The 7,728-nt window shown below is 43.7% G+C and overlaps 1 pseudogene; it reads right to left on the reverse strand.

The window, feature by feature from the left end:
• Positions 1-543: 543 nt before the first annotated feature.
• Positions 544-945, reverse strand: LOC144783352 (syncollin pseudogene; annotated as a pseudogene).
• Positions 946-7,728: the final 6,783 nt, after the last annotated feature.

Consider the following 7,728-nt stretch of genomic DNA (forward strand, 5'->3'; position numbering starts at 1 on the left):
GATGACTTTTTGGGAGTCTGTTCCTCATGGAGCTTGGTATGAGGTTATTTCATAAGTGAACACTCTTTGCCTTGGCTTTCTGCCTGTTACCACACCACCGCCCCTGAATTTAGGCTATCCTTTTGTCCTTTGAGAGTTTTATCTTTGCAATGCTCCAGGGGTTATTGTAGTTACGTCAGGATCTGAGCCGCATCTATATATATCATATACCTGGAGATCTTTGTCAAGATGTTCTTGTATGTCGTGAGCCCTAGCTCTATTCAGTTCTTGCATGTTAGATCAACAGATCTTCTCTGGGGTTCTGGCGTGTCCTACTGCTTCTTATTCTGTAATCGCCGAGCTTGGTACAGCTGTCACTGAATCTTGCGCAGATACTCTACAATGCATTTCTGCTGGCGTTCAACATTATGGTTTTTGTAGTTATTGCACTTTAGTGTACCTCTTGCTTTCTGTCGTGCCTGTAGGAGGTGTTGTTCATGTTGTTTGTTGTCACTGTGGTCCTTAACAGTTTCTGCACGCGTTACGTCCCCCCATGTTCTGCCTCTAGTTGCACTTGCAGTAGTAGGATGAGATTGCATCATCCCAGTGTCCGAAGAGACCATTCTTCACCTCCTGCAGGCGGTTTTGTATGCCGCTGTTGAAGCGGCGCATGTTGCCCCCCTTGCCCCAATGGGACCAGACGGTGAGCTCGCAGCGTGTTGCCACCACCAGGGATGAAATGCGGTTGTTCCAGCTCTGTGGTATGTAGGGTATGTCGTCATCAGGCCGGGCGTCAAGGTATTCACCACCGCAGCACTGGTCATAGTAGGGGCTGCTGTCTTCAAACATGCGGGCGCAGACCTTGACCCCTTCAGCATCCTTAATATCTGCTGGGTTTGGGCACTGGGCAGAGGCCAGGGCCAGGAACAGGGGCAGCAGAAGCACAGTGAGCTGAGCAGGCTTCATACTTGCTTTGGAGTGTAGGAGCAGATGGGAGAGGCAGGCCCATATTTATACACTCCTCTCAGTTAGAGGGAGTGAAAGGGTGCTCCTTGAACCTGGTGGTGATTGAATGATTAAAGACCACTTTCCTGGCCCAGACTCAATCTGCATCAGGCATATGGTGTTCCTGTTATCTCTCCCAGAGGGTTGGAGTCAAGCCATGAGATATGGGCTGGCAACTATCCCAGGAGGTTTTAAAATACAGAAGCCAGATACAGAGGGTGTTCATAGAGATAATTGTGGAGGCGAGGGGTGCAGGTGGTCAAAGGTGTCCACAACAGTGGAATTTTCAAAGGGCCATTAGTAAGTAAGACCAGAGGGTGTTCCATAGTGCATGGGGCCTACTCACACTCATTTTTGAGGATCATCATTTATTTTTCCTCATCAGACATTTACCAAGAGCAAGAGAGAGACAAACTCACTACGCGGAATGGAGGAGGAAGAGAAAGACAGAAACAATGTCACAAAGGAGGAACGCAGGAACATGCAAGAGTGAGATAAAAGGCTAGGGAGTGTCTGGGAGTGGATTAAAGACCCATGAGGTGGATTCACGATTACACAGCCTTGGTATTGGGGGCACTTTCAAGCAGATATTTTAGCACTGGTACACACTTTTTATTTTTTTACAAAGTAAGAACTTACGTTCAAAGACATACTAATGGGAAGAGAGGCTTGTAGGTGTTTATATGGATACAGGTAGTGTGGAGAAAGGCAAGTGTGTGATCAAACGGATATTAAAAAGAAGTAGGGGCAGAGGGTATTGAAATCGCTGCAGGAGTAGGGTGAGGGCCGAAGGTGTTCAGGTGGGAATCGAGGTCAGAGGTCAGAGGGTATTCGAATGTTTATAGGAGTGGATGGAATACTCAGGGTGTTCAAGAAGCTACAAGAGTGTAGTGAGGTCAGAAGGTGTTAAAGGGGATGTAGGAACAGAGTGAGGCCAGAGAGTGTTCAAGGCGTTACATGAGTGGGGTGATATTAAGGTGTGATTTGAAGTGATACAGGAACAAGGGGGTGCCAGAGGCTATTCAAATGGATGCAGATTAGGAGGGAGGCGAGAGAGAAGCGGGCGGGTGTAAAACGGAGGAGCTGGGTATACTTAGAGAGATATAGGTGGCAAGTGAGTTTGGGTGCTCCTCTTTATTAATTTTTTTTTTTAATAAATGCAGTTATTACTATATTTACACAGTTTTGTTTAGAGCATACCAGGCCCACAGGGATTTCTGTATACTGAACGTGGGAGTCCTGTGACTATCAAGAGACAGGCTTTATAATTATAACCAGCTGCACTAGAATTAGGCTGCAGGAGAGGATCAAATTATGTGGCAGAGTTGACGTAGTTATGTAGCAAGAAAAGGCAAATTATGTGGCATAAGGCAGAACTTTGTGTGACAGCATTACTTCATAATTTTGTCAGTTTTACTAATGTTAACACTGTCTTAGCAACGGGTTTACTTCATTTGTACCACTCCAACGCTCAAAATACAGCAATAAACTACAAAAAAGCAAGTCAAACTTCGCCAAGGGCCTTTTTGATCCATTTTAGCTTAAAACAAAATTGTTTTGTTAAAATTTGCAATGTATGCAGCAGATGATGTGTTTTATGGCAAATGCATCAAATCCATAACTATGCAAAAACCGCTGCAGCCACAGAACCTCATAATTCCAGGGGCCCTGGTTATAACACAGTATATTGATCATGGTTACCAAGGATCAGACTTTACAGTCATATCACAGCTTCAGTGAAGGCCTTTGCCTGAGAGTGAAGACTAAGACCAACTCTCATTGCTATGACCAGACACAGGCTGAGAAAGTGATGCTCATCCACGAGGAGTCAATGTGAGGTACGGGAGTAAACAATGCCAAGCTTAATTAGGCTCAAGAAGGGAGGTCTCTTCAGGATAGTAGAAAAGACAGCAATTTAGAGGAAATGGAATGTATGATGGAAGCAGTGAAGCTCCTAGTCGGTAGAGAAAGGGATGAGATAGAAGAAACATTCGTGAGGAAATCTATTCAGATGTGGCAGTATTGCAGAGGGGAAAGGAGAAGACAGACAGGGTATGGGAACTGAGCCTTCTGGATGAAGTTTTCTTCCTCAAAATATGTGTATCCCATATCTTGTCAATGTGGGTGTAAGATGCAGTGTCTCACCAGATTTGGGTGAAGGAGGCCATAAAGGTTGACAGCGTGGTCTGCTGCTCTCACACTGCCCAGCCTACCAGTGGAAGAGCAGCGAAGCATTGTATTGTTGTGTATTAGAATAGCATTTATATAGCGCTTACTACTCATGACGAGGCGTCAAAGCACTTTTTCAACACCCCATCAACGGTAGCAAGCGCTATTAAATGCAAACCTTTTTCCCTCTTCTATCCCTCCTCTAACCTTCTCAATCCAAATAACTAACATATCCACCACTCAAATTACTTTCATATTTTCACTATACTAATTCACCACTAATCCTTTATGGGTTCTGGAGTAGTGTTGTAGAGAAACTCTGGGCATGAGAGCGGGACTTCTTCAACATCACACAAATCTCATATGGACAGTGTGTGTCGATGAAACACCAACTAATATAGGGAGACGTATAAAAAGCACTTGTGCCCAGGGTGGACTCGATCATTTCCTCAGGTTCATGGTGGCTGAGTTAGAAGTCCTCCTCCTGTTGCACAGGCCTCAGTTCTGCGGGGTGCCATCTTCTCTTTGGTCTTGGCTCAGATATCATACCACCTTTTGCGAATCTCTTCCATAGAGCTCTGATTAAACCCCACAGAGTTAATGCACTCATTGATTTGGAGCCATACTTTTTCTGCCTGGCCTCTGGCACAGTGAGGAATGTTTTCGCAAACAAGGCTTCGTGATTGGAAACACACTCTTCAGTGAGTTTTCTCTGCAAATTTAAGTGTTCTCTTCCTCTCTCCAAGGTCCTTCTCATACTTAGGATTCTGCTGAGGAATTTTACTGCTTTCCAGGGGTGGATGACTGTGATTGGTGCTGATCCCAATTGGATTGTATTGGCAATCGCCTGCCCCAAGGCTCTCCAGTGTTCTTATAGCCTGCTACTACTCTACTTCCGGTTTGTGATGTCATCACATCACTCACTGCTAGGTAAGAATTCTGTATTTGTGACTCGATTTACTATTTACCGATTTGAGATTCCTTAAATAGCGAGTGCGACTCGTACCAAATCTGTAATGGCCAATCGCTCACATTCGTACATGCCAAACACTTATTCGCAAATTACAATTCCATAAGAATTGCAATTTACATCTAGCCCCTAATCACTCTCTTGGTGTCCGCATAGAGTCTGGATCAGGTGCCAGCTGCTATCACTATGGGAATGTGCCAAGACACACTTGCAGAAAATAGTACTCATTACTCTCACCTGGAAGCATGTCGCATTTTCCCGACCAAGCTCCAAGGTCTACTTTTGGCCTAAAGGCACCTGGCCTTCAGTGGCATCTGTTACAAACTGTACTTTTCTCAAGTGAGGGCAGGCTGCCTCATGACACCCACCGCTCACGCAACATGTTTGTTTTGGCACCATACCAGCTCCGCTCTCCCCTCCAACATCCAATTCCTTCCCTTGGCCTCTCCCAGGCATAGGCCCGACCTCAGTCGGGTCCTTCTCACAGCTACAGACTTCTTCCCAGGATCACACACTTGTGATCAACACGTAGGTTTCCTCACAGACCCAACATAGTGCACTGCCACCTCACTGACCTTAGTTATTTAACATAATCAACAAGGAATGTGATTGGCGCAAGATAGAAGTCAATAACCCAAGGAATGCTGGCATTAAATTGTAGACTTAAAATGCCATGGAAGGGGGTGAGGGGGTGGGCTGCTTCAAATCTTTGATCTTTCAGTTTTAAAAGTAGTGCTGAGGGAGAATCACACCAGGGTTGTGATCAGTGATATCTGGGTATCAGTACAGGAAGGGTGCTTTGGCCTTCACAGTCCAACCTACTTCCATTCTACAGGTACTGCTTCATAAGATACCTGTTAGCTGCCCTCCTTAGGCACATGGAACTCACTCACTCACTCACTCACTCACTCACTCACTCACTCACTCACTCACTCACTCACTAGAAATACCTTAATAACTAGAGCTGTTTGTGAAGTATATTAGCAGATAAGATAGCTAAGTTGGTTAAGGCTTCCTTTGCAGAATTGTTCTGTGTACTCTTATTGTCCAGCACTGGTAACACAGGTTCAGGTGGTTAATGCACCTGCTGGACAGCAGTTTGGGTGACATTTGCAGGTTACACGCAGTTTAGTGGGTGCCTGCATCTGTTGCAGCCATGACAGTGTAACCTACAGGTTACTAGTTCCAATCCAGCTAATAAAGCTCAGTAGGCCATGCACCTGCTGCAAAGGCCTGCGTGTAATGCTCAGTGAGTGCATTTGAATTGAACCAGCAGGATTGTTTAGTGAGCTGAATGCTCACTGCTGAAGTGCAGTAATCTGCAGGTAATGAGTCTGAATCTCACTCAGCCTTCCATCCTGATGAGACTGATAGAATGATTGACATTAAATTGGTAAACTGGGTTATAGTAACACCTCTTATTTGCATACAATTGAAGATGATTGGTATGAAGCATTATGTAAAAACAAGTTTTATTGAATCTCAGCAGGACTCAAGAAAGGGGTGATAAAATCAGTACCAACAAGTAGGGTAGTAATTAACACCTACTATTAATGATCAAGAAAATATGTTGTATTTTGTGATGTATGTATTGCTATTATTTACTAACATTATTGACATAAACCTAAAAGGCAGTCTATATAGTGCTCTTTTAAGAGACGTTATTTTCTATGTGCATCTTGAAGATAGAGTCTTCAGCAAAGTCTGTCTTCTTGAAATGCTCTATACACATTTGTTACCTTTATTTGGAATGTATTTTGTCTTTGCAGATGTACAAAGCTTTAACATATATCATTTCAGCTCACAGTTACTAGTGAATTGGAGTTTCACGCCTAGTAGGCATGCCAACAATTCCTCTGCCACAGGGCATTCATTGACTGCCATCAGGTCAACAGTTACTTGGAGTACTCAGATCATCTCTCTTTTGCTTCCCCATTTGCTCACCTTACTAGTTTAGCAGCCTTACATGTAAAGTAAGCATTGCCAAAGCCAATAAGTCTAGCATTGGCTGCCAGCCTTTTGGCTTTGTCATGTTTGTTTTGTTTTTTCATGGTTTTTGTAAAACTTTGTTTTTGAGGAGCTGCCAGGCCCTTACCAATATAACAAATAAATATTGGCTAAAAGCCAAAATATATGTTTGCCTCCCAAAGCACACTTTGCTATGGCAGTCCTTGGTAGCAAGCAGAGCTTTGTTTTGATGTGCTCTTTGTCAAACAGTAGAATGCAGGCACTGACAGGGAAGTTAGCTAAAGGCTGAATTGAGCTGAGCCATTGCCCCATGCTGTAGAAATTAAAAGTAAATGACACAACTTGTGTGTGTGTGTGTGTATGTATACAGCAACTCTGTAGTTATAGCTCAGATTGCCAGAGATAAGAATTCCCCAGATGTTTCACCATTAATAACTTTGCACCATTTGGACAAATCTCCATAATATTTTGCAGGCCAATTCATTTTTCTACATTGGCAGAATATGCAAAGTTTAGCAGAGATTCATCAAGGGGGTGCGAAAAAAGAGGAGGGTTCCAAATCACATTTGAGCACACATGCATTTTAGTTTGAATTGGTGCTCACACATAGTGTGAAAACTGCTGGATGAATTTGAATGAAATTTTGCAGGATTACACATTAGGGTGAGCAGAGGATCCTTTTGGTTACTACAGGAAAGTAGGGTAAGTATATTTCAGCTTATAAGCTATTTTAACTTCGTGATAGCTGTAGTCACTATATGTTTGCGAAAGTTCGCAGTATTTTGCAGTATTTTGTGGAAGCACCACAGTACACAGCGATGATAAATCATTATGTGACTGACTAATGCTATTCTACTGTATGCCACTGTAAAACACCTCACTTCACTGTATGCCACTCCACTCTACGCCACTGCGCTCTATGTTAGTCAACTGCTATTACACTGTAACACTCTCCATTTTACGCCATTCCACTCTTCGCCACTTCCCTGTATGCTATTCTATTGTATGCTACTTTACTAGACGCCACTACACTCAACAAAACTCAACTGTATGCTATTCCCCTCTATGCCACTCCAGTATACAATAGTCCACTGCATACAACTACACTTTGTGCCAAACATTTCTACGGCAACAATTTGACTCTTTGCTGTGCCACAACACCCCACTTCACTGTTCGCCACTCCACTGTATGCAATTTCATTGTACGATACTCCTCTGTATGCCACTTCCATCTATGACAATCCACTGTAAGGGATTCCAATCTATGCCACTCCAGTGTACACCACAACAGTGAACACCACTCTACTGTAAGTCACTCTGTCCTAAACTGCTCCACTGAACACTATTTCACAGGATGCTACTATGCTTTACGCTATTACACTGTATGCCATGGAAGTCTATGCTACTCTACTCTACACCATTCCACGGTACACCAACCCACTTTACGCTATTACACTCTACACCACTACACTCTACTCCACTACACTCTACACCATTCTACTGTATGCCACTACTCTGTAACTCACTCCACTGTATACGCAAGCAAAACTTTACAACACTCCACTATACGCTAATCCACTCTACACTGCTCCACTGTATGCCAATCCACTCTACACCACTCCACTGTACCCCACAGT

Source organism: Lissotriton helveticus, chromosome 9, assembly GCF_964261635.1.
Source record: "Lissotriton helveticus chromosome 9, aLisHel1.1, whole genome shotgun sequence".
In the NCBI taxonomy this organism is placed as follows: domain Eukaryota; kingdom Metazoa; phylum Chordata; class Amphibia; order Caudata; family Salamandridae; genus Lissotriton; species Lissotriton helveticus.